General features: G+C 38.8%; 1 protein-coding gene and 1 pseudogene across 1 annotated transcript in view; one reads left to right on the forward strand and one right to left on the reverse strand.

Annotated features, from left to right (window-relative positions):
* The window catches only part of LOC138831358 (zinc finger protein 665-like), a 45,601-nt pseudogene extending 36,401 nt beyond the window's left edge, over window positions 1–9,200 (forward strand).
* LOC138831371 (zinc finger protein 585A-like) overlaps window positions 1–26,244 on the reverse strand; it is a 386,491-nt gene that overhangs the window by 341,382 nt on the left and 18,865 nt on the right. The gene's annotated exons all lie outside the window — the stretch shown is intronic.

Genomic DNA, 26,244 nt, shown 5'->3' on the forward strand with positions numbered 1-26,244 from the left:
AGGAAGAATTCTAGTGAAATTGTGACAAATATGCCTGCCTTGAGTCCTCTTACATTGTACTTGTATTTGGGGCTTCTGTGTTGTTTCTCCTAGAGATAATTTAATCTGTTTAGCTTGAGTTTTTAATCTCTTGGCTTGAGTTCACAAGCGTTTGTACACAACCCTGTTTCTAGAGACAGTTGTACATGGGATATTGGAGTATGAGTGCTGGTCCTGTATTTTTAAGAATGAAGCCTAGCAATGTTTGAAGCAGTGCAACCTATGAATAGGAATCTCCATCCTAAATGGACGGACCTTGTCAATTCTGAGAAGCCCTAAAGGGAAGAAGCAGAAAAGCACAGGAAGGGGAAGATGTTGCTAGCTTCCTTTGCCTTATGCAAAAATAGTTGCTACTTCCCTGAGCACGAGATTCACGTGGTACTCTTTCCTACACCACTCTCAATCACTTTGTGTTGTTGCAAGATTTAAACTAATTTCCAGGAATTGTGATGCGCTGGATTGAGGAATAAGCCAGTGCATAGTTATCAGTGGGTACCTGAGGCTGTGGTTTGGGATGGTGGGACTGAAAGTATCTATTCATGTAGTAATCCCTAATCCTCTTCTTGCTAATTTATTCAGCCTGTTACCACTATGATTTTTAGTATGTAATCATGCAAACTCATGTTAAATGTCCGATCTAAGGATTTGCTAATGCTAGCTCTTATCGGTTGGTTTTGCCTGGTAGTACAGAAAGTATTGGTCAGGGACATTTGGCCTTAAAAGAAAAATCACAGAAGAAAACTTGAGGTAATATGTCTTACTCAAGGTTGTATGCTTTGTAGGTGTTGCTTATCTTCAGGTATGTCACTCCTATATGCAGTATTTTATGTTGTATCTTTAGTATGGCCAAGGTTCTTCCCAAGACTGTTTAGGGAATGCACATTAGGGACTTTTCAAACCTGGGTTTACCTCATCTTTACTCATGTCCCTTTGGCAAAAGCATGTTAAATGGAAATTGCAAGTCATTGCATAGGTGTGCAATGGGAACAGTGAAATGTGCCATTTGACAACCATTGTTGAAATATTATAACACAAGAAATATATTCTGGATTTATTTTCCTCTATAACTTTGGGTGAAAACTACTGAGTTACATCATACATGCTTTCCCTGCTGTTTAAATATGTAAATGAATGAGGTAGAACACAAATTCCAATGGATTTCTAGGATACCTTTGCATTAAAAAAAGCAGTTCCTACATCCCGAAGTATATTCAGTAATAAATACTTTTCGTGGAAATGTGATATGTTTTTGCTTTCAAGTATTCAATAATATTTGTGGGAACATTCATTTTTTCAAATTTAATGTGTACATAAACATAGAAATTAGTTGGTTTAATAATATCTATCTATCAGGAAATGGACTGGATTTGTGTTTCTTGGAGACTTTAATGCTCTGCCTGAGATATTAAAGATTCTTCTAAGACAGCTTTATGGTTTTGCAGCCCATGTTTGCAAGAGAAAATTCTGGACCCAAAATCTCACAGATTCATTTCTGAATACGTCATTTTCCTTATAACCAAACCATGCTTCCAGAGTCTTCTGTTCATTGTCAGCAGCAAGACAGAATGAATGGATCTCTGGTGAGTTTTTTTTTTTTATTTCTCATTTGTTTTCCATTCCATTTTATGAACCTAAAGATGTCCAAGAATTAAAAACACTACAAACCACCCAGATTCAGCCTCAAGAACATATTCATAAATCAGATAAAGATGGCTTGTAGATTAGGAGATAAAGATTACTTGTAGGTTTAGCAGATTAAATGGTTATATTCTTTCTAAGTTGAATTCAGATTGGCTTCAGAATGTCTAGGTTTCATCTTGTTGTAACATGTAGTCATACCTCTTATGTGATGTAGTGCCACCGAGTCGGTTACATCTGGTGGAAGGTGAAGGGTAGATTGCAACCAGATCTCATCCTCATGACTAACATTAAACTATCTCAATGAAATTTTCCTGAAATTGCTGAAATAGTGTGGTCATACGCACCTTTGAGTGTTCTTAAGGAATGATTAACCTATATGTACTTAAATTACTCTCCATATATCGTTCTTGGACTAGTTCATGGTCTTGGTCTTACTTGAAGCTGAGGCTATATTTGTTGCTAAAGTTTATGGTCTTTTTACAAAATCTTGTTTGTTTTCTAAAGTATCCTCACAAGATTTCCTTCCTCTATAATCTCTCTCTACTTTTGGTTTTCTATTCACTTGTGTTGATTATTTTTCTCTTTCTCTCTCTTTGTATCTATCTTTGAATCATTTTTTTTTACTTTTCTGATTCTCTCTTTCCTCCATATGTCTCTCAGTTTTTTCTTTTCTTCAATGATCTATCTGGGAACTAGTTTTTCTTAGTAATTAGTTTTAGTTTGCTGATATGGCTCTTAGGATTGACATTTTTCATACCCACTGTATAGGAAAATTGTTGCCTAGAGAGTTCTACAGGATTCCAGAAACAAAGAAAATTAGAGAAACACAAAACATAAACAGATAGACTTAGGGCAAACCAGGGTTCTGAAGCCTCTCTGGCACTTGGTCTCTGGTTGCCAGCAAGCAAGCAAAGTTCCTTGAGTTCACACAGGGAAGATTACCATTGATACTATGTAAAATTGAAGTATCTATATTAATATTACAATCTGAGCCACAACAGGTTGTGAGGAAAACATGTTTCCTTATTCTCCTGAGACAGAAGACTGGTGCCCAGAGACATGAAGTTCACCTTACCTAGCCTTCAAGTTGCACAGCAGCTCAGTTTCAGATGCTATCTTTCCAACAGTAAGGAAAAGGCCTGAAGTGCAGTCTCTTAACCATCTCCAGAATTCTCTTTTAAGCCTTCTGCAGCCAGCTCTCAGTTCTCTCAGTGCTGTCAGGCTGGAATTCCAACCTCTCAAACTTTTTCAACTTCAGCTCAACTTCAGAGTTCCATACAAAAAAGTATGTCCTTCCTCCAAGTGATAAACTACAAGAAAATTTGATTTCACCTGATTCTGTTATCTTTGGTCTAACTTCATTTGTCGTGGTACTCAGTTTTGTTTTTCCATACCACTACTTTTAAATATTTTCATTCACTGCCAGTATAAGATAGGTAGTTTTGATAAAATAATAATAATAATAATACAGTGATGAGGTTTTCTCTATTAGAAATATCATTTGTTGCAAAATCTCATAGATATTTGCTAGGAATTGATTTTGATCTCTGAGAAATTTCACTATTAACTAACAAAAGTGGAAATATATCTTTAGGGATCTACTGGAGAAATGACTCAGGAATATTCAACACATTTGTCCATTTGGTCATATTTATCATTTTTGTTATCTTGAGTGTTTTTTGAGTCTCTATCTATTTGCCTCCTCCTTCCCTGAAGGCCTACTAAAATTAAAATCTTCTCAAGGAATATTTTATTCCCCTCCCACCTATATTTTGTATTGTAGAATGTAGGCAAAGTTTACAAAACTTCATGGTAGCAGTTCTTTTTTACATAGGAAGGAAACATCAGCATATCTATGACCACATTTCACTATTTAGTATTTAAACCAAACATGGTTAACCTAGGATATTTTTATGTGGGAACTAAATCAAATCTTATAAGGGCCCAATAAATCATTAGCTAGTTTCTGGAGTACTGTTACTGTTTTTTAATATTCATGTGGACACTGCTTTTCTTTGATCTCGTATTGTTCTATGTTCTGTATACCATGTGATATCCTGAATGTGTTCTGCTTGCTTATGAGAGTACTTGTTAATAGAAGGTCTAAATAGGATTTATGGTGAAGCAGTAAATGTAAATGCAGAGAAAATATTTGTTTAATTCATTGTTATGTACTGATATATACTAAAATGTTATCAAAAATAATAATATAATTTTTAGACCCCACCTTAGACTTAATGTCATCATGCCAGATTATTGTCTCCTTAGAATTTTTATCCTGTCTCTATTGCTAGCAGCAGAAATGTGTTTGCATGCATTAGGGAATCTGTAAGTTTTTATTGGTCTTGGGGCTTGAATTCTGGGCCTGGTTATTGTCCATCAGCTCTTCAGGTCAAGGTGAGTGCTCTACCACTTGAATCACAGTGCTACTTTCAGTTTTCTGGTGGTTTATTGAAGATAAGTGTCTCATGGAATTTCCTGCCTGGGCTGGCCATGAACCTTGATCCTCAGACCTCAGCCTCCTCAATAGCTAGGATTATAGGCATCAGCCACCAGTTCTCTGAAAATTTGTGTATTTTAGTGGCCAGGTTTATGTATTGTCAAATATTTCTAATTTGGTATTTAATTTTCCCAATGAAAAGATAACATAGCCAGCTGCAAACATTTTATGTAAGACAAAAGCATACCTGCAGCATAATGAAATTCCAGATTGGAATTCTCATGACCCAGGTCTAATTTCTTGATGGAAATGTGCCATTACAGAAGCCGATGTCATTTGATGATGTGGCTGTGAACTTCACCTGGAAGGAGTGGCAGGATCTGGATACTGGTCAGAGGACCCTTCATAGAGAAGTAATGCTGGAGACTTATAACAACCTAATGTCCTTGGGTGAGCAAAGGTCACTTTTATTTGGAAGAGCAAGTGCTTTTATTTTAGTAGACATTTGACTATGTTATTTAGGGAGAAGATTCCAGTCCATTCCCAGGTAAAAAACTGCTAGTATAAAAGCCAGCCAAATTCAGGTCTTGGAGCTTGATGTTATTTGCCTTTCACACTATTGCTTGAGCCACAACTCTATTTTGGCTTTTGTTTTGGGGTATATTCTGAATTTCTATGCCCAGGTTGGTTTCAAGCCCGCCTCTTCTGATCTTACCTCCTAAATGTAGGGTTAGAAGTGTAAGCCTTTGGACTATTACATTTTGTTTAAAAAAAAAAAAGATTTCAGTCCATGGGAAGTGTCATTTCTTTCTAAGGGAAACTTCAACTTCATTATGTGTAATTCAAGAGCTAATTTTATTCTTAATCTTTAAGATTTCTAATCAGTAGTTGGACAAAAGTTCTAAACTATGATCCACTAATAGGAGACTGACTTCCCAGACTTCGGGTGATTATTATAGGTTGATCTACAGTCTAGATAGAATATACATTACTACTGTCAGTATGATCTGGAAATCAGTAGGTGAAAGTGCGAAAGTGTGTATTTGTAAGCCAAACCTGACATAGGTTGCATTGCTTTAAGCTTGGAATCCTATATACTCTGTAGGCTGAAATCTGAAGATTTTGGTTTGAAGCCAGCAACTGTAGAAAAATGAACATGAGACTCTTATCTCCAATTAACCATTCAAACACTAGAAATGTAGCCAAGACACAAACCAGTAGAATGGTAGATTTGAGCAAAAGAGCTGAGTTCAAGCCACACGTTGGCAAAATAAACCCAAAGCTGGGGGAAGTACACCATGGAGCTGTTAAGAATTGAGAAACCATGAGCTGGGAAGGTAGCTCAGTGGTAGAGCCCATGCCTTGCATGCTTGTGGCCCTGTGTTCGATTCCTCAGCACCAAAGAAGCAGAAAATAAAAGCCAGAATTGGCATTGTGGCTCAAGTGGTAGAGTGCTAGCCTTGAGCTTAGGAGGTGTGATACAGCTCCCAGGCTCATTGTTCAGGCCCTCAACCGATCCCACCCCCCAAAAAATAAAACAATTGAGAAACCAGATTTAGGAGCAACCCAGTGAACAGGATGTCTGCAACATTACATTAATGATGATCCAGCAAGAGCAATAGTTCTCCACTATTTCTTATTCACAGGGCACTGTGTTCCTAAACCTATATTGATCGTGAAGCTGGAGCAAGGTGCAGAACCATGGATGAGAGAAGACTCAGAAGAAAATTTCACAGGTGAGTTAAAGCATCTTGAATGGTGATGTTGGGTCCAGAGCCCAGTGGGTCTGTTTATCTTGAGCTGTACAGAGCAATAATATTCCTAGTGCCCTTGAGTCATGTATGGAAGAGAACTAGGTGATCCTTTGTCTCAAGGAATTGTCAATCCAGAATTCTCGTGGAGACAAACTGAATTTGTTGTGCCAGTGTAGTTAATGTTAGCAATTCTCTTTGTCTGTAGAGAAGTCATTCATAGAGAGAAAAAGACAATAAGAAATGTAGTAAGGAGATCTCATTTTATTTTATACTAGTATTTTGCAGGAAGGAGGAAAATAGTATCAGGACAATTTCTTATCAGTGGTGCTGGGCATAGAGGGAGATTCAGAATGGAAGCATTAAGAGTACAAAGATGAATAATTTGAGTAAATATTTCCTTGAGAAAAATATAAAAATCTGAAATACAGAAAAATTTATTTTCCATTGTAAAATGTCAGTACTACTTTCTTAATTACTACATTGCAGAGAAATATATATATTCTGCATAAAGCAATGCTTTCATATTTGAAAATATTGTAACAGAATGTGAGGAAATATCTTTACATTAAGGAATTTATGGATCTCATTTATGTTTTTGTCTATTTTTCTATTATTAATTTTAGATGTCCCAGAAAGGGAAGATGTGATTAGCACCTGCCAGGAAAGTCACAATAAGTATCTCTCTGAAGTAGCAATCATGAATAGTAACCCAGGGGAGGAAAAAGTGAGACTTATAAGAAGTTTTCATTTGAGCTCCATACAGAAGTCAGAACTGATTAAGAATAATGTGAACTCCTTAGGGATGAGGATAGAAAAGGTCACTGGCTGTCAGAGCATGGGTATTTTCAGTGAACCTGGTAAGATGTGTGTTGCATATAGTTCTCATGTGTCTTCTGTAGCTGACGAATGTAAACAGTGTGAAAAGTCTTTCACTGAGAAGAAACACCCTGTTGTCCCTCAGAGAACACACACACGAGAGAAACCTTATGAATGTAACATGTGTCAAAAGTCTTTCACCCAGAAATCAAAGCTTACTGTCCACCAGAGAACACACACACAAGAGAAACCTTTTCAATGTAACATTTGTGGAAAATCTTTCATATGCAAGGCATATCTTACTAGACACCAGAGAACACACAGAGGAGAGAAACCATATGAATGTAACAAGTGTGGAAAGTCTTTCATCCAGAAATCAAGGCTTACTGTTCACCATAGAACACACACACAAGAGCAACCTTTTCAATGTAACATTTGTGGAAAATCTTTCAAGACGTATGTTACTAGACACCAGAGAACACACACAGGAGAGAAACCTTATGAATGTAACAAGTGTGGAAAGTCTTTCATCCAGAAATCAAATCTTACTGTTCACAAGAGTACACACACAAAAGAGAAATCTTTGGAATGTAACATTTGTGGAAAATCTTTTATATGAAAGGCATATCTTACTAGACACCAGAGAATACACACAGGAGAGAAACCTTATGAATGTAACATGTGTGGAAAGTCTTTCTCTTGGAAGGCATATCTTACTAGCCACCAGAGAACACACAAAGGAGAGAAACCTTATGAATGTAACATGTGTGGAAAGTCTTTCTCCTGGAAGGCATATCTTACTAGCCACCAGAGAACACACAAAGGAGAGAAACCTTATGAATGTAACATGTGTGGAAAGTCTTTCACCCAGAAATCAATGCTTACTCGCCACCAGAGAACACCTACTAGAGAGAAACCTTATGAATGTAACGTGTGTTGAAAGTCTTTCACCGATAAATCAAATCTTACTCGCCACCAGAGAACACACACCAAAGAGAACCTTTCGAATGTAACATTTGTGGAAAATCTTTCTCCTGAAAGGCATATCTTACTGACCAGCAGAGATCACACACAGGAGAGAAACCTTATGAATGTAATATGTCTGGAAAATCTTTCACCAACAATCAAATCTTCCTCTCCATCAGAGAACACATACTAGAGAGAAACGTTTTGAATGTTACATTTGTGGAAAGTCTTTCTACTGCAAGGCATATCTTACTCTGTATCAGAGAACACACACACGAGCGAAATCTTATGAATGTAACTTGTGTAGAAGTCTTTCACCCATAAAGGAAACCTTACTGTGCCCCCAGAAAACACACACATTAGAGAGACCTTATGAATGTAACATGTGTGGACAGTCCTTCTCTTGGAAGTCAAGTGTCAATGACCATCAGATAATACACACAGGAAAGAAACCTTTTGAATGTAACATGTGTGGAATGACTTTCACCTGGAAGTCAAACCTCACTGTCCATCAGAAAACACACAGGAAAGAAACCTTATGAATGTCATAATTGCGGAAAGATTTTCAGCCAGAATCTACAACTTACTATCCACCAGAGAGCACACACAGGAGAGAAATTTTATGAATGTAACCTATGTGGAAAGTCTTTCACCCAGAACATACACCTTTCTGTCCATCAGAAAAAAACCCACCAGAGAGAAATGTTATGTATGTAGCAGGCATGGAAATTCCTTCACCTGGAAGGCACACCTTAACATCCATCACAGAACACAAGGAGAAAAACCTTATGAATGCAACCAGTGTGGAAAGAGCTGGAGGTCACTGCTTAACACACATAAGTTGATTCACACAAATGAAATAACTTAGGATTGTACCAAATGGGGAAAGTCTTTGATCTGTAACAAAATTGAAATTGCAATACAGAACAAATACAGGATAGAGACCTTATGATATAGCAGGTGTGGAGTCCTCGAACTACAAGACACAGCTCAGGGTTGATCACAGAACACACAAAACACACACACACACACACCCTCACACACAAAGAGGAGAAAATCATATGTAGGAAAAAATGGAAAGGTTTTCTAGAAAAAGTCATAACAGTAGTAAAGTCTTTCTTGGAGGGGTAACAATGCTCGATAGAAAATGTATTAATGACCTAACTCATATAATGGTATCACCAATCTTTACAGTATCTTTACAATGAAATATATATTTAAAAATATATGGGTGGATTAATAAAGACTAGAATCTCTGCATTTTGTCTTGGGGGAGAAACCCAAAGTGTCTTCAGTGCTTGCAATTTTTTTAATTAGTCACTGTTGATGAACAACTTGTGATTGATTCACTCTTAGCCAATTTAGTTGTTCTGCTGAGTGAGCTATTACAAATCACCAGTGTGGACGATGTGTCGCACCTGTGTTATCTCATAGAGGGCCAAAGTAGATATGATATTAGGGGAAATAATCAAGCACACAAAGATATTGATAAATCTCTCACAAAAATTGAGGTTAACAAAGAAATAAAACCATCTGCCCCTTGAGCTACAGCATCATATCTAGACCCTGAGAGGAAGGAAGGAAGGAGGAGGGAAGTGAGAGAGGGAAAGAGGAATGAGGAAGAAGGAAGAAATAAACTATTCAAAAGAAGAATGTTTAATTTTTGGTGAATGTGAGAATTATTCTTTCAGAGGTGGAGCTCAAGAAATATGGCTCTTACAAAAAGCAAATTTTTGAATGTTTACAAAACGATAAAGAGGATGTAATACAGTAATATTAAGTAAGGAGGTCAGGTGTGGCTGGTGCCCTATTGGTCACATGGTAGATGGTGGGGTCTGGCATCTTGTTTTCATGCAGGGGGAAGGAAATGCCCCATCCATCACTTACCACCCAACTGATGGGTGTGGCTGGATCCCTGGAAGCAGGCATGGGCATTTGGCTGATATGTTACTCAATCTGATAGTCCAGTGCCTGGGACTGGGAATTTCCTGTAGACCTGCCTCCTGCTTAGGCCCTATTTAGGTTGGCCCAGCAGTGGCACCAGACACCATGCCACATGTCTCTGTAATCATGTCCTGTGTGCTTTCTCCTGGCTTGTCTCTGGTCATCCTAGTGTCCCAATTCATCACTCTGTTGGTGCTGATTGGTTTCTCGATGCTTTTTTTATTCCCCCCCTTCTGTCCTGTTTCCAAGCTGTCTAAGTGTATTTGTGGACTGCATGTCTTTGTTACAACAGGCTGCTTGCAGACTGCTAGCTATGAAATAGACTCCAGTATTCCATCTACCATAATGTGTCTTCGAACAAATACACTATCCTCTTTTACCGAAACAGAAAGGTTGACTTAAATTTAGCATTTCTAGAGCCAAGATAGATGCCACTGTATAGTTATGTAATTAAAGATATCTTGGAGGCATTTAGAAACAATTTCTGTTACATCAGAAAGAGCTTAATTAATAAACCAATACCAAGGCTCCAGATCCTATATAAGCCAGTCATTCTAGATATGTCTAGAGCTGTTTGGTTACATGAAGAGCAAAACTTTCACACATTCGTGAAGGACCGTTTTTGTGCCAATAGGAAGTTTTTTTTTTTTTTTGGTCCGGTCGTGGGGCCTGAACTCTGGGCCTGGGCGCTGTCCCTCAGCTCTTTTAGCTCAAGGCTAGCGCTCTACCACTTGAGCCACAGCGCCACTTGCGGCTTTTTTCTTTTAGCTTATGTGGTGCTGGGGAATTGAACCCAGGGCCTCATGCATGCAAGGCAAGCGCTCTACCACTGAGCCACCTCCCCAGCTCCCCAATAGGAAGTTTTGAACTGAGGAACTGAGTTGAAGCCAGCCAGAGCTGGCTTCAAAGGAGTTTGTCTCATCTTGGCCTCCATAAAAGCTAAGAAAAAACCAAAGCATGAGCCCTGTGGGCTCTTCTGAAGAAATCTCTCTCTGGGAACAGGAGGTTTCCTTCAGTGCTTCAGCTCAGGCTTCCTGTGGCTTCAACAATTTCAGTATTTATTTCAATTGTTCAAAAATAATAACTCTTCTTTACAGTATTTTCACAATAAAAAAAGCAATCCTTAAAGCCTGCCTATGATTCCATTTACAATATAAGGACAGTGGAGTTCACATTGCAAGATTTCGCTAGGTGCTCACTTAATCCCTTCCATCACACTGTTCACCCTTCTACATTTTTGGGGTGGGGGGTGCAGTCTTGTGGCCTGAACTCTGCGCCTGGGTGATGTCCCTCAGCTGTTCAGCTCAAGGCTTGCACTGTACCACTTGAGCCACAGTGCCACTTCCAGCTTTTTTTTTTTTTTTTGCTTATGTGGTGTTGGGGAATTGAACCCAGAACCTCATGCATGCATGGCAAGTGCTCTAACACTGAGCCACCTTCCCATGCAAACCCTTCTGCTTATCTACAGAGGCCTAGTAAAAAAAAATGGAATTGGGAGGCACCTGTGTCCTTGGCCTTCCTATTTGTACCTCTCTCTCTCTCTCTCTCTCTCTCTCTCTCTCTCTCTCTCTCTCTCTCTCTCTCTCTCTCTCTCTCTCTCTATCCATTTGGAAATCGCTCATTCTCCCATGTTTACAAACTGTATGCTTTCTGAGAAGGGATGGTTCACAGACTGGAGTCCTACCTAGGCCTGTTATATAGCTCAAATTATGAACCAACTTACCACATTCATTAAAAGTATGCCTGATGATAACATTTTATTAATGTTTTGTATTATTTTTGTTATTATCATTTGGCCAACACTTGGCTTGAATTCAGAATTAAAGGGACTTAATGCTCACTGAATTGGTAAAGTAATCTTTCCTCTCCTCTTTTCATTTCAGACCAGCAATTAAAAATGAGCAATTACACTCCCTCATGTGTGGAATTCTAACTACTCAGAAAGCTGAAATTAGATAGTATTTGTAGGCCATCCCATGCAAAAGCTCCATGAAAATGGTATCATAGCCAATAAAAGCATGGCTCTGGTTATATGTGCCTATCTTTTTTGCTACTTGTGATATGTAATTATAAAATTAGTGTATTGAAAGGCCCAGGCAGAGAAGCAAGACCCTAAGGTGAAAAATCAGTGATACAAAAGGGCATCTGGTATAGAAGGTAAAGGAAGCCTCACAAATTTTTGCCCCTGAATTCAACCTGAGGACCAATAATGAGGTACGTGTAACCAATACATTCTTCCAAATATTTAGTGGAAGAATTGGGGTGTGGTTTACCCAATGATAGGTAAACAGTCCTTTACCAAGTGATTGCAAAAGGACCTTTGCATATGGCTATATGATGTTATGAATTTTATATCCTGTTATGTGGACACCATGAGTCCTATTTGGATCAAGTAATTAAGATCTCCTGATCTAACAGGGCACTGGTGCTTCACATCAGGATTCTTACTTGCTCAAGATTATGAGGTTTGAAGATCACAATTGAAAGGCAAACTAAGTAGGAATTGCTTTAAAATTGTTATGGCCAATTATCACCAATTTTCCCACAAGTAGTGCTGTGAATGAAGTTGATAGACTGTCAACACTTTTGTTCCTTTATTACCAAAGCTCAGGGACAGTACCCAGGCTCTGAGTAGAAAGAACTCCAAGGCCAGGGAAGATATTTTATAAAATGTGATTTTGGCCCTCGTGCAGAAAAGTTACCATTCTTGTTTAAGCCTAAAGTCCTCGATAGTGTACAGTCATTTTCCTCAATTGAGGTTGATATTGAAATGTCTTATAAGCCAGGGTAATGATAGATTTTACGAATATTTTGGTTTCTTTTGTCAAGTGAATCCACAAGCACATACCTTTATGTTTCTGACTAGTTCATAAGTCCTTGTAGAGGTTCAAGATACTATGCAGGACAATGTGGTCCACATCTGTAAAGTGCGGAATGAGACCTTCAAAGAGAGATTTCAACATATAAATAGTGGCCAAATATTTCAGTATACTTGAAACAGTATCATAAGAAAAGAAGGAATCACGTAGTGATGATTTAAGGTCCCAGAATACCAATATATTTGAACGAGAAGACTGTAATCTTGTGCTGTGTGCACATAGATGTAAGAGAAAAACTCTTTTCAGTCTGAGCTGTAAAGATGAGTTTAAGCATATTTGTTGTTTTTCCCTTTCTGATTGCACTTTATTTCAAGGCCATTCCCAGGGGTGAATGAGAGGATATTTAGTCTCGCTCATTCTAAAAGCTATGTCCTCAGAAGAGAAGTGGTGAACTATGACAGTTACATATTCACCCTAAACACAATCACGAAGAGTGGTTTAAGTTACATAAGTTTTCAGAATGTCAAGGGTCCTACCACATGGTTCATCCTGTAGCCCTTTTCAAATTGAGGCTTTAGAAGAGTTCTGCTTTTGTATGAATATTTCAGCTCTAAATTAGATTATTTTCAATAGCCATTCAGTGAATGTTACTGGATAAAGTATACAAATAAAGTAATATTTATTTTAGAGAATATTCTGATATCATCAGCAGGGGCAGTTAATATGATTCAAAGTCAGGACCCTGAAGAGTTTGCTCTCCAGAGATCTCAGTATTTAACCAAGAACCTCCAATTCCCACTCAATCTTGATCCCAATGAGAGAACAAGATGTTTGGTGAACCCTTGTTTCTTCCTCAGGTTAACCTGGATTGATGCACCTCAGAGTGACTGGAAGGGACAGAAGCTGGGATACTGAGCACAGTGGGTACTGAACAAGGCTATCATAGGATTTTCACTAGACCCTCAGGGACCACCCAAGGCCCCCTTGCTTTACCTTGAGCACTTATATCTTTATGTTTGTCCAGCTCTAGGTCATTTTTCCTCCCCAAATTAGCTTAACATTAAGTGTACATTTTTCTGTTCCCTCAATGAATTGAGAAGTTCTTTTAAAATTCTCTTTCATTTTTCTGGATCACTTACACCCTTGTATGAAATCCCTATTGTAGAGGTCTCAGTACTTTGAGTAGTTGACTATCTGGAGCATTCACAGCCAACCATCTTTTGCCTCACTTGTATATGGGGTCTGAGCAAAACCAGCCAAAACTTTATATGTACATTTTAACTTAAATATTTGTTACCAAAAGTTTGATGTAGTGACTTCATCTGGTGTGGTGAAAGTTGGTTGGGCTCATGGTCTAGGCCAGAAGTCAAAATGGAAGGTACAAAAAAGAAAAGTTTGGTAGGAAGCCAGCTGAGGAGAGGAGGGCAGTGCCAAAATCTTCATGCAACAGCAAACCTGGCAAGCCCTTGGGACAGGAGTGAGAAGCCCAGAGCAGGGTATGTGCTCCCCATCAGTCCACCACCAGCACAGCATGGCACCTGCAGCATGGGCCAAGGTGTGCAGGTGTTTCCTGCAGGGTGACTGTTGACTGACACAGAGACCTTTAAGAGAAATCAGTGGCCTAATGTAATAGTCTTGTCCTAAGTAAATGACACAATTGCTTGTGGATAAGAAGAATTGGTAATGAAACAATTGTTAGATGACCTAGTAAAAATTCTTCAGGATGTGTGTGTATGTGTATTTCCTATGAAGAAAACAAATTGAAAAGTACTTCAGTAAGAACTCAAATGACAAGTGTGGGACTTGAGCATACAACAAGATATATCCATTAGAATCACAACAAATAAGTGAAAAGGAAGGGTTTTCTTCGCTAATTTTTACCTAACCTTACAAATCCCATTATGTTCAAAATAATAAGGGCAGAAATGTATCTGTTGATTCATACTGTTGTACAACAGCTAGTTTATAAGTGACAGCAGAGGCATAAGGTCAGTTGTTTGTGTGGCCCCTGCACTCACTGGAAAGGACGACAATACTGTTGAAAGAGATCTAAAGTGATTGAAAGTAATATCTTTTAGATTGCAAGGGAAGCATTGACTAATTTAAATGTGCAGACTTTTTGTTTTGCAGGTCCGTGTGCTTGATCTTAGGGCTCAGGTGCTGTCCCTGAGTTGCTTTTGCTTAAGGGTAGCACTCTACCACTTGAGCCATAGCACTACTGCAGGCTTTTTCTGTGTATGTGGACCTAAGGGATAGAACCTCGTTCCTCATTCATGGGATGCAAGAACTGTACCACTTAGCCAACTTCCCTGTCCTATAAGCAGACTTTTTTATGTTAAAAGAAGAAAGAATAGGTTGGTATGTAGCATCCACCTTCCATGTGCAAGTCCCAAGGTTCAACCCCCAATGTGAAAAAAAGAAAGTTGAAAATGGAATGACAGGAAGTATTCAGTTACAAATAGAAAGAAAAAGAGGAACAAAGGCAATGAATAAGTAATGAGGTTTTTATTTGTTTGGGATTGTTTCTTTTTCCTTTTAATTGTTGGCTGTGGGGTTTAAACTCAGGGAGGGCCTGGCATATTCCCTCAGCTTTTCACTAAAGGCTAGCATGCTACTACTTCCAGCCAGAATGTCACTTCTAGTTTTCTGCCATTTAATTGGTGATAAGTCACAATGAATTTTCTGCTGAAGTGTTGCTGAGGAATGGAAATCAGTGCATCATGTATGCAAGGCATGCACTCTACCACTGAGCCACCTTGCAGCCCCAGTACTATATCAAATGTATGCTATTACTATGATGTATAGAATATTAAAGGGAGCAACTGTCTTAGGTCAGTTGTAAAATCATAACAATTGCTATCAATTATGTAATGTGTATTCCCATGAGTATCTTCTGGAGGTGGTAGCAGAGCCATAGAATTTGAGGGAAATAGGGTCATGAGAATATAGTATTCAACTCAAGCATAGAGACAGGAGGGAGGGATTGGGAGAGAGTGAAGGAATGGAAGTTACTATATGAAAAGAATTTATTAATTTCTGTATGCATCACCTCCATAACAATATTAAATTACATTAATAATAAAAAATACATCCAGCATAAACGATTTGCTTGGTGATGAAAACCTACCACTGTTAGAAGAACAGTTACAATTTTTAGAAATCTAATACAGCACTCGATTTGCAAGATAAACTATTTCAGTTTAGGTTGAATATTAACTCTATATAAACCAGTAACAATAATCCTTTCATTGTAGTATCCACTTAAGTGTTAATGTTAAATGTTGAGGTAATTAAAAAAAAAACAAGAGAAGCACTTCTGGCTCAAGACTGTCATTTTACCCTATTAAGGAGGAAACTGAGGTCTGGAAGCCAGCCAAATAGAAAACTCAAATTAAGCAGCTAAAGAACAGGTTAGAGGAAAGGCTCAAGTGATAGTGCCAACAGTGAGTGAGGAAGCTGACTGACTGTGAGACCTGGAGTTCAAGCTCCAATAGCAGCTCTAGAAAGCTATGGTGGAGTCTGAGGTATGTGTATTACATGTGTTTCTAAATTAGAACCCTAATTGTTGTGAAAACTGGCAAGTCTTCATCTCAGACATAAAGAGAAAAGAAAATGAGTGGAGGAGGGAGAGAAGGGAAGCCAAAGGTCAGGAAAAAGATGGAAGAAGAGGAGACAAGAGAGTAGTGGAGAGAAAGGAAAAAGAGGGAAAGGGAAAGGAGGAGGAGAAGACAGGAGAGGAAGAAAGCCTTATGGCATTAGATTTGACAGTAAATCTTAAATAAGACACCAAAAGTGACTCATGCAACAAAGAGACAAACAAACAAATGACAGGCTCTGGTGGCTCACACCTGTAATCCTAACTACTCAGGAGAGTCAGATCTGAGGATCATGGTTCAAAGCCAGCCTGGGCAGGAAAACCTGTGAAATCTTATCTCCAATGAAACACCAGAAAGCCAGAAGTGGTGCAGTGGCCCAAGTGGTAGAGTGCTAGGCTTGAACTGATGGGCTGAGGCACAAGCTCAGACCCAGATTTCAAGCCCCATGACTGACAGTAAATAAATTAATGAATAAGGCTTGGGAAGGTGACTCAGTGGTAGAATGCTCGCCTCAAATTCATGAGGCCCTGGGTTCCATTACTCAGCACCACATAAGTAGAAAAAGTCCAAAGTGGGTGCTGTGGCTTAAGTGGTAGAGTGCTAGCCCTGAGCTAAATAGCTGAGGGATAGCACCCAGGCTCAGAGTTCAGGCCCCAGAACTGACCAAAAAAAGAAAACAAAACAAAGCCAAGAAAATAAATCATAAGTAAAAATTAAAAAATAAATACAAAACCAAACAAAAAAACAAACAAGATTAAGTGCACATAATCAAAATCTTGTATAATGAAAAGAACTATCAACAAAGAAGCAAAAGCATGGTAGGAGAAAATATTTGCATATGTCTTTAAATAGATTCCTAACAAATCTGATTTAGAAAATATAAAGAAAATCCTACAAGTAACCCCCACACAACAAAATCTAATTTTAAAATAGGAAAAAGATTGAAGAGACTTTTCTAAACTGGACATACACAAATAGCTGATTAAAATATAAAAGTAGTATCAATGGTCATGAGAATAATCCAAAGAAAAATTACAATAAAATAACTATTTTCCACATGTTAGTATGGCCATAGTTTTAAACAAAACACCAAAAATCCTTCCAAACTCCAACAAAAGCTAGGAAAGTTGTGACAACAATATGAACCTTGATGCATTTCTCTCAGGTATGTAAAAGTATCAAAGATGGCAAAAAGAGTCCTAAAAAGAACTTAATATAGAATTACATAGAAATATGGTCCAGCACTTCTACACTTGTACATACCTTAGAGAAAAACAGAGATTTCTATAAATACCATCAAAAATACAGCCTAAGTTTCAAGAAAGACAAATACCACAAAGCAGTCCATGAGTATTTACAGAGACAATGAAGTACTTATAACACACTCAGGCCAGTACAGCAATCAAAGTTATGTTTGAACACACTATTTCATCAAATCCAGTAAAACTTCATTAGGATAGGCTAATGTTGTGTATGAGGATGTGATGTCTGACCAGTTTCTAGCCAACCTTTACCTTCCATGAGAAGTTACCTCCTAGGTGTCATTGAATCACATAACAAGTGGGACAACTTTTTCCTCACATTCAAAAATGAGAAAAAACTAAAGCAAATCTGCTCTTAACTTAGAAGGCAAGTTTTGATAATCTGCTAAATGTCCAAGCCATCTTTAGCTTTTTTAGAAACATGTTCCTGAAGCTGAATCTTTTTTTTCCTGTTCTTCAATCTTGGACACCCTTAGGTTCATAAAATGGAATGTCAAACAGTGAGAAATAAAAGAATCTCATCAGAGATCCTTTCATTCTTTCTTGCTGTTGACAATGAATAAAGATTCAGGAACCATGGCTAGGAGAGAAGACAAATGAGAGAGTCAGAAAAGAACCTGTGTGATTTTACCTTAGAAGTTCCTGGTCAGACCATGATAGGTGGGCTGGAAAAACATAAAGCCTTCTTTTGGGAGAAGAAACATTCCTGAATCAAGTAGAACATTAAAGTATCCAGTAATGACAAATCCACAGAAGAGTAAAGCCTTATGTGTTACTAAACACTATTAACAGAAAATACACCCCAAAATGTAGATCCATAAAATGCAAAAAAAAAAAAAAACACAACTTATATAGCTATGTGCTTTTGCTTAGACTTGTTTTTTGAGGACACAGGAAATTCTATTATCCAGCATTCAGTTTTTTTCCCCATTTACCCACAATAGTAATTGTTAATATAAAATACATGAACTTTGCAGTGACATTTACAAAAAGCGAAAATTTATTCTGTTTACTTCAGTGAGGCTGTTTTTGATAGGAAACACAATATGAATCTTTTAAAGGCAGTGTTTGCACATTAGGACTGGGTTTTTCTACATCATAAGAATATTTTCTTTCTTTGAAAAATTAAAGTGGAGCTGGGAAGGTGGCTCAGTGGTAAAGTGCTTGTCTTGCATGCCTGAGGCCCTGGGTTAGATAACTCAGCACCACATAAGCAAAAAGAAAAAGCTGTAAGTGGTACTGTGTCTCAAGTAGTAGAGGGCTAGCTTTGAGCTGAAGAACTGAGGGACAGCACACAGGCCCAGAGTTCAGGCCTCACAACTAGAACAAAAAAAAAGAAGAGAAAAACTTAATTTATCAGAGCGTAAGTGTTCACATTCACAATACTTAAGATGAGGATTGTTACAAATTTCAAAGTGGGATATTTTCTGTGTGTTTTGGGATTTGGACTGTCCTCATCCACATTAGTGACTGAACAATCTGCCTTAAAATTGTCAAGTTTTCTATTTCATCTCATTTTATTAAAATATAATCTGAATTTAAAAGAGGACATTGTAACTGGGCTCTCATGTCTAATGGCTGTAATCTTAGCTTCTCAGAAGGCTGAGATCTGAGGAAAGTTAATATTATCCCCATCTTTGCTCCTTGCTCCACCAAGACTTGAGCTCTTCCCAGACCTAGAGTTCCCTCCATACTGGTGACCACTCCCTCCCTCTACCCACACCTACCTGAGCATGTACCTGCCTAACTTCCTGTCCCCAGCTCCTGTTACTACCTGAAGACAGACACATGCATGTGCTCCCTCTCCTGGGAAATATGGTCCTTCTAGTAAACCTTATAATAATCTTTCTCCTGTGCCTGCTTGTGGTCCCCTGGGATGCACATGATGGATCCCTACAAGGATCACAAAATGAAGCCATTGGTAAAAGAATGTCTGAAAGACTTATCTCCAATAAAATAGCAAGTAGCTGGAAGGGGAGGTGTGGCTTAAGTGGTACAACATTATCATTGAACCAAATAATTTCATGGTCATTTTCCAGACCTTGAGTTCAAGTATCAGGAAAAGCACACACATATCAAGGTCACTGTATTGTATTCAAATTATATTTTAACAATTAAATTGGAATAAATAGATAGGTAGTCTCTCTCTCTCTCTCTCTCTCTCTCTCTCTCTCTCTCTCTCTCTCTCTCTCTCTCTCTCTCTCTCTCTCTCTCTCTCTTTCTCTCTCTCTCTCTCTCTCTCTCTCCTTTTGTGTTGGTTGTGGGGCCTGATCTCTGAGCCTGGGAACTGTTCCTCAGCTCCTAAACTCAAAGCTAGCACTCTACTACTTGAGTCATAGTGCACTGCCAGCTTTTACTGCTTCTGTGGTTCTGAGGAATCAAACTCAGGGTCTCATTTATGCAAAGCAAGCACTCTATCACTGAACCACCTGCCCAGCCAGTCTCTCTCATTTTCAGTGATGTAAAAATAGACTAATTATATTAATGGAGAAATTGTACTTTGTCAAGAACAGACACAATAATTGGAGTATATCTGTGCCAGGCGCATTTTGAAAGTGTCAAACACCATAGTAAGTGCAGAGGGTGAAAAGAAGATCACTATGTTTATATAAGACATATTCAAGGAATGTTTACCATTCATTGGCTTCAAATTTCAAAAACCTAGTTTATAAAGCCACATGGGTGAGTACCAGAATCTCTAGGTTCAGTCTCTAGACTCTCCTTGTCTAGAGAATGAGAGGATTCTCAGCCAGTTTCTTGCACCTGCAGGAACAAGTACTAATGGCAGCACAATTCCATTAGACAAAAAATGTCATCAACCTCAGACTGGGGAAAGATGGTAAAGGCAGACTTTGGCTGGCGACTCAGATTGCTTCAAGTTACAGCTCCCAAGTTCCTCTGAAGAAGAGACACTGGGCTTCTTCCTTTTGGCTCTGACTATGGATTGCAAAGCTGTACTTCAGAACACTTCCAGCAGCAAGGCAAAAGGAAAGAAACTTGAATTTACAAACTAAAAACACCAACAGTGGCCAAGTAGGTTCAAGCGCCTTACCCTGGCCTCCCTCCACTCTTTCAAAGGATCTGTTCCTCAATAGAAACTACAATTCCCATAACACGATGCATTCAACTAAAGGAAGTGGGCTTGTTACAGGGTTTGGACTGGCACCAGACACTTGGTCCTAAGTGTGCATAGATGCATGGGGACCTTTCTCTCCCAACTGCGGGAACTAAGGTGAGTTTCTTCTTGAAAAATCAGTTTACCTCCTGAAACATTGTGAGATCAACCAAAACAAAGAAATGTATTAGGATCATTAGATAATTTGGCTTTTTAATTCTTAGTTTTATTAATGTAATTGAGGTTATGAGATTCCATGGTTATTGATTTTGTTTTTGTTCAAAAGTATGTTCCTCTGAATATAAATTAGGTCGCTGTTTTGCCTTAAAAATTTGAATTTCTCCCCTCTCACTTTAAAAAGGTATTTGCAGCTGGATGCCAGTAGCTCATGCCTGTAATCCTATGTACTAAGGTTGCTGAAATCTGAGAATGCTGGTCCAAAGACAACTCGGGCAAGAACATTCATGAGCTTTCTCTCCAATTAACCACCAAAAATACGAAAGTGGCCTTGTGGTTCAGGTGGTGTAGAGCTCACCTTCAGCAGAACAGCTCACGGATACAGCTTACGCCCAGAGTTCAAGCCACAAGATCAGGTATTTACATACACTTAGCTGATTGATTCTGGGATCATTTCCCCTGACTCTAATATATATATATAATACATATTATATATATACATATATATGAATAAAATAGCAAAATTTTAAGGTAGACATACTTTATAATCTTAGAATTAAATAGATTGGTCAAACTCTACCCATTATTTTTCGAGAAACTACCAAATTCCCTCTATGAAATTTTAAGGAGTTTTTGGTTATTTGCATATGAAATTTGCCTTTCCTTTAATATTTTTTTCCCTCCTTTTGTTGTTGGTCCTGAGGCTTTACCTCAGAGCATGGGCACTGTCTGTGAGCATTTGCTGTGCTCTACTTGCCTTTCTTTTATTAATTGCTTCAGGAAACTAGTGAAAAGTTTCCTCCCAGGGGTTTCTTAGAAAATGGTACTCCTCCTCCAAGACTCTTTCAAAAATGGTTGTCTGGGGTGATCAGGGTGAATGTGGGTGGAGATAGAGTTCAGGGTAGGACTATGTTCATGTGAAGCTTGATAACTTGATCCAAACCGGTCTGTTTTTACTTTTCTGTTTTGCATATCCTGTTGTTTTGATTTTCTAACTGTTCTCTGATCCTAGAAGTTTCTGCCAGCTACAGTTCCTCAGACTTGTTTTCCCAACTGTATCCATTACACTGTGGAATAAATCTTTTGCCTCCCTCCCTCATATCAGACATCCTATGCTTTTCTCTTAAGGATTTGATGTGATTGTTGATGATTCTTTCCACACATCATGATTGGGAAGAATTGTGTAGGAAATATTCATGCCTGATATTCAGTCCTCCAGTGTGTGGGTTCTCCATGCCTCTTTTAGTGGACCTGATCTATTCCTCATGAAAATGGAGATCATGAGGCACATTTGACTATATAGACATCAACTTTGGAGCACATATAAAATATGAAGGAAAAATAATTCTTCCTTTCTGTAAAAGTAAAAAGTAAGTTTCTGAGAGGCAAGGAGATAAGGATCAGGTATAAATGGGCGCTTCCTAGACTAGCTGTGTTACATAGTTTTCATTGTTCAAGGGTACATTTTTCAAACATTCATTTCTATGTATTATGTTCATTGTACTAATAGATATAGAATTTACTTCCTACATTATTTTTGAATTGTTCAATGCTCACAGAGTAAGTCTCATTATTTGTTATACAAATATTATATCCTCTTCCTTCATTCATCTCAATGATTGACTGTTCTAGATGCTGAACTAGAAAGTACAAGTATGGTAAGGTATTCAGGGATAGATTATGGCTCTGACATCCTCTGGACGAAAAGGTGAATGAATGGAAAACATGGAGCTCATGCATAACACTTCTAGAATTCCTTTGGCAGGAGATGTGGTGCACCCCTCATGGGTTCCACTATGCCCAGAGATTCCTGTGGTTGTGATGATCCACCCCCATGGAAGGCATGTGGATTATGGAGAGCCTGTGGATTTCACATCTTCTCTACTGTTGTGGTGGTAGAAGTCTCCCAATATGCACTGTACAACTGGGCTCAAGGAGTGAGCAGTGATCAGTGGTACCTTGTTGGCCCCCATGTTTGTCAGCCTGTTTCGGTAAGCTCAGCCTGACATCTGCAACTGGCTGCTGCTGAGGTCACTTGGACTAATGCCTCTCTCTATTCCATACCTCTGTATCAGAGACCTGTCCTGTTTCATGGTTTTGTATCATTTACTGTTCAAGGTTGTGTTATGTATCCATACATGCTGGTAGTTGGCCTGGGTATGGTTTTCAAGGATGGGGTGGATTTTGATGCCTCTAGCAGGAACAATTGTGTTCTCACTAACTGCATAAATACTCTGAGATTACTATGCAATCACCTTAACTTATGTTGCTTGTTCAGTTGATATAACCATTATGGTATAATAAGTTTGGGTCTCTGTTTGCTATTGAGGTTTAGAGGGCTCTTAGCCACTGCTGCAGATTTTTGGAAATACTGGTTGCCAGCATTTTTGCTACCCCAAATGTTCTTGCTAGTGCTACTAGGTCTGCTGTGAACCTTATCCAAACCATATATACAACACAACATGTTAATAGTTTGGCTTGATATGTTTCTGGTGCCCTGGGATGCAGGTGGGCTTAGATAAGTTTGTGATATGTTTTATGATTTGGAAACAGCAATGATGTATATTGATAATCAAGTAGACATGCTAAAGACCAGTTAAAAATGATGTGACAGGGGCTGGGAAGATGGCTCAGTGGTAGAGCACCTGCCTTGCATGCATGAGTCCCTGGGTTTGATTCTTCAGCACCATACAAACAAAAATAAAAAAAGCCAGAAGTAGTGCTGTGGCTCAATTGGTAGAGTGCTAGCCTTGAGCTGAAGAGCTGAGGGATAGCGCCCAGACCCAGAGATCAGGCCCCATGAACAGAGCCCCCCCCAAAAAATGATGTGACATGCTAATGGTTAGTACGTCTGTGTTATCCCTCAATATGATATGGGCCAATATCCAGTGACATATTTGAGGAATCTGGCCCTTTGATAATTTTTTGTTTTGGGGATCTGGTCATATGGCTAAACTCTGGCCCTGGGCACTCTCCTTCAGCTCTTCACCTCAAGGCTAGCGGGCTACCACTTGAGCAACAGCTCCTCTTCTTGCTTTTTTCTTTTTGCTTATGGGGTGCAGAGGAATTGAACTCAGGACCTCATGCATGCAAGGCAAATATTCTACCACTGAGCCACCTTCCCAGCCCTCCTTTGATAAAAGAAGCTTAGACATTAGGCAGCTTCAGTGTCATAAATTTGATATTGGTCAATCCACTCTATAGGTAGCACACCCTGCAGACTTAGCTGCATCAGTTCTCCATTATATACAGGGATACAAACTGGGAAATAGCAATCCTTTTTCCATTTCTTAGGCATTTTCTTGTTTCTTGTTTTGGTATTCCTTTTTCTTCCATTCTTCCTGAGATGTAGGATCTGCTGCATTTTCCAGGCTCAGTCTGATAGACACTTGCTCAATTTACAATATAAAAAGGAGGAATTGTTGCAGACTCAGAGGTGCCAGGACTGTCAAGGTGTGAGCAAAAGCTCCACAACCATGGACTGCAACCTTCAGGGCTGTAAGTACTTGCCATTTTCATAGGAGGGAGTGTTCCTTTTAGCTTCTGCCCTGGGGCCTTACCTGTAGGAGTTTGGTGGACAAAGGTTGAACTAGAATGAGGAAGGATGCATATGATCTGCAGTTGTTGCCACATTAAGTCATAGAACAATGTAATGCAAGAACTAGACAGATATAGAAAGTGTCTATAGCTAAGGATATTGCAGAAATAAAGAGAGATTCATCATTGGCCTTGTCTCTGTCTCTTCCATTATAATCCCCTTGTTCTTCTGGAGTGCTGCTGGTATTGTGCCTGGCCCAAGCAGTGGTAGTATGCTTACCTAGCATGTATGAAGCCCTGGTTCAAGTCCTAACTACCACATACACAGGAACGCAAAATGTGGAATTGTGGCTCAAGTAGTAGGATGCTAGTCTTAAGCAAAAGAAGTTCAGTGACAGTGTCCATGCACTGAGTTCAAGCCCCAGAGTTGGGAAATAAAACACAAGAAATGCAAGTTGTGTGCTGGTTCCTTATGTCTGTAATCCTCGCTGTTCAATAGGCTGAAACCTGAGGATCCCAGTTCAAAGTCAGCCTGGCCACCAACATGTGTGAGACACTTATCTCCAGTGACCACTAGAAATCCAGAAGTGTGTTGTGGCTCACATGGTAGAGTACTTGAGCTCAGAGATGGTTCCCAGGTTCAGAGTACAAGTGCCATAAACGACCACAAAAAAAAAAAAGGATAAAAATATAAGTAAATGCATCAGAAATACAGGCTTGAACAATGAAAACTACACTTCACATGAAGTCTTGGAAGTACTCCAATTCTTTCTGATCCTTTTCTCCTTGCCTCTCAGGAATTTACTTTTATAGAATGAAATTAATTTTTCTTTATATTATTAGAGGTGCTTTTAAGTTGAAGTCTATAAATCCAAATATGCCCTTTGATTTCCATTTTCATGAGGAATAAATCAGGTCCAAAAAGGAGATATAGAAAACCTATACACTGGAGACCTAAAACCAGGCATGAAACTTTCCAATCCAAACCATCTCAATTATATTGTATGTAAAGGATCACCAAAACTCACAATAAATATTGAAGAGACAAGTATAGGATCTCTGATTATGAGAGAGGGAGACTGTTGCAGACCCTGGGGTGCCTACCAGTAGCAGGCAAACTGTGAGCAAAGGCTTCAGGGCCATTGACTCCCACCTTCAGGCTTGCAAGTCCTTGTCCTTTCTTGGTTTGAGGAAGTGTGTGTTCTAGCTGTTTGGCCTGGGGCTTTAAGTGAAGGGAAGCTTTGGTGGAAAAGATAGATTGAAGTAGAATGAGGGAAGGTGTGTGCTGTTTGCACTTTTTGGCACAGTGGGCGTAGACCAATATTACACAAGCATTTGAGAAATATAGCAGAATTGTGCCATCAGCCATCTCTCTGTCTCCTTAATTACTATCTCGTTGGCCCACAGAAATCTTGCTTGTGCTCTGTACGGACTGTGGCAAAAGGCAAAGATTTATTCCACAGCTTAATGGATAAGGTCTGAGAAGACAAGTCAGAGGTCCCCTAGATATGTAGCCTAAAGCTACTGAGAGGAAGTTTTAGAATCAGAGAAGAGGTAAGAATTCTAAAGAGATTTTCACAAGCAAAATGAGAAGACAAGAGCAGAGTGGTTTGTAAATGATTAAGATTCACATCAACATAGCCTAGCCTAAACTTCACTCTTCTACATACCTGCATTCATTCTGACCCCCAAACCACTCTCTTTGTAGAAAAATCAGGGAAATGTGCCATGCTCTTAAGAATCCCTGTGAGGAACCTTTTCACTAGTTACCTGAAGAAATTATGAAAGGAAATCCAAGTAGAGCACAGCAAATGCTCACAGACAGTGACCAAGCTCTGAGTTGAAGCCTCAGGACCAACAGAAAAAGAAAAAACCATAAAACCCTTAAATGTAAAGCAAAATTCAGAAACAGCCAAAAACTCATTTTCATTTAATAGATAGAATTGGGGATTTTCTGGAAAATTAATTGTTTGATTTTGCAAAATCCAAATCAACACAAGGATTATGATGCATATCCACATAACCATCTTCTTATTCTATGCCAGTGTGTACATTATACTAATGGAGAATGACCCTTTAGAAGTTCAGTGTTTATGAGTACGTTTGTAAGATGAGAGGGGAGGTATTAAACAATGTAA

This window comes from Dipodomys merriami, unplaced genomic scaffold (genome assembly GCF_024711535.1).
Source record: "Dipodomys merriami isolate MVZ:Mamm:240054 unplaced genomic scaffold, mDipMer1.0.p SCAF_194, whole genome shotgun sequence".
Classification (NCBI taxonomy): Eukaryota; Metazoa; Chordata; class Mammalia; order Rodentia; family Heteromyidae; genus Dipodomys; species Dipodomys merriami.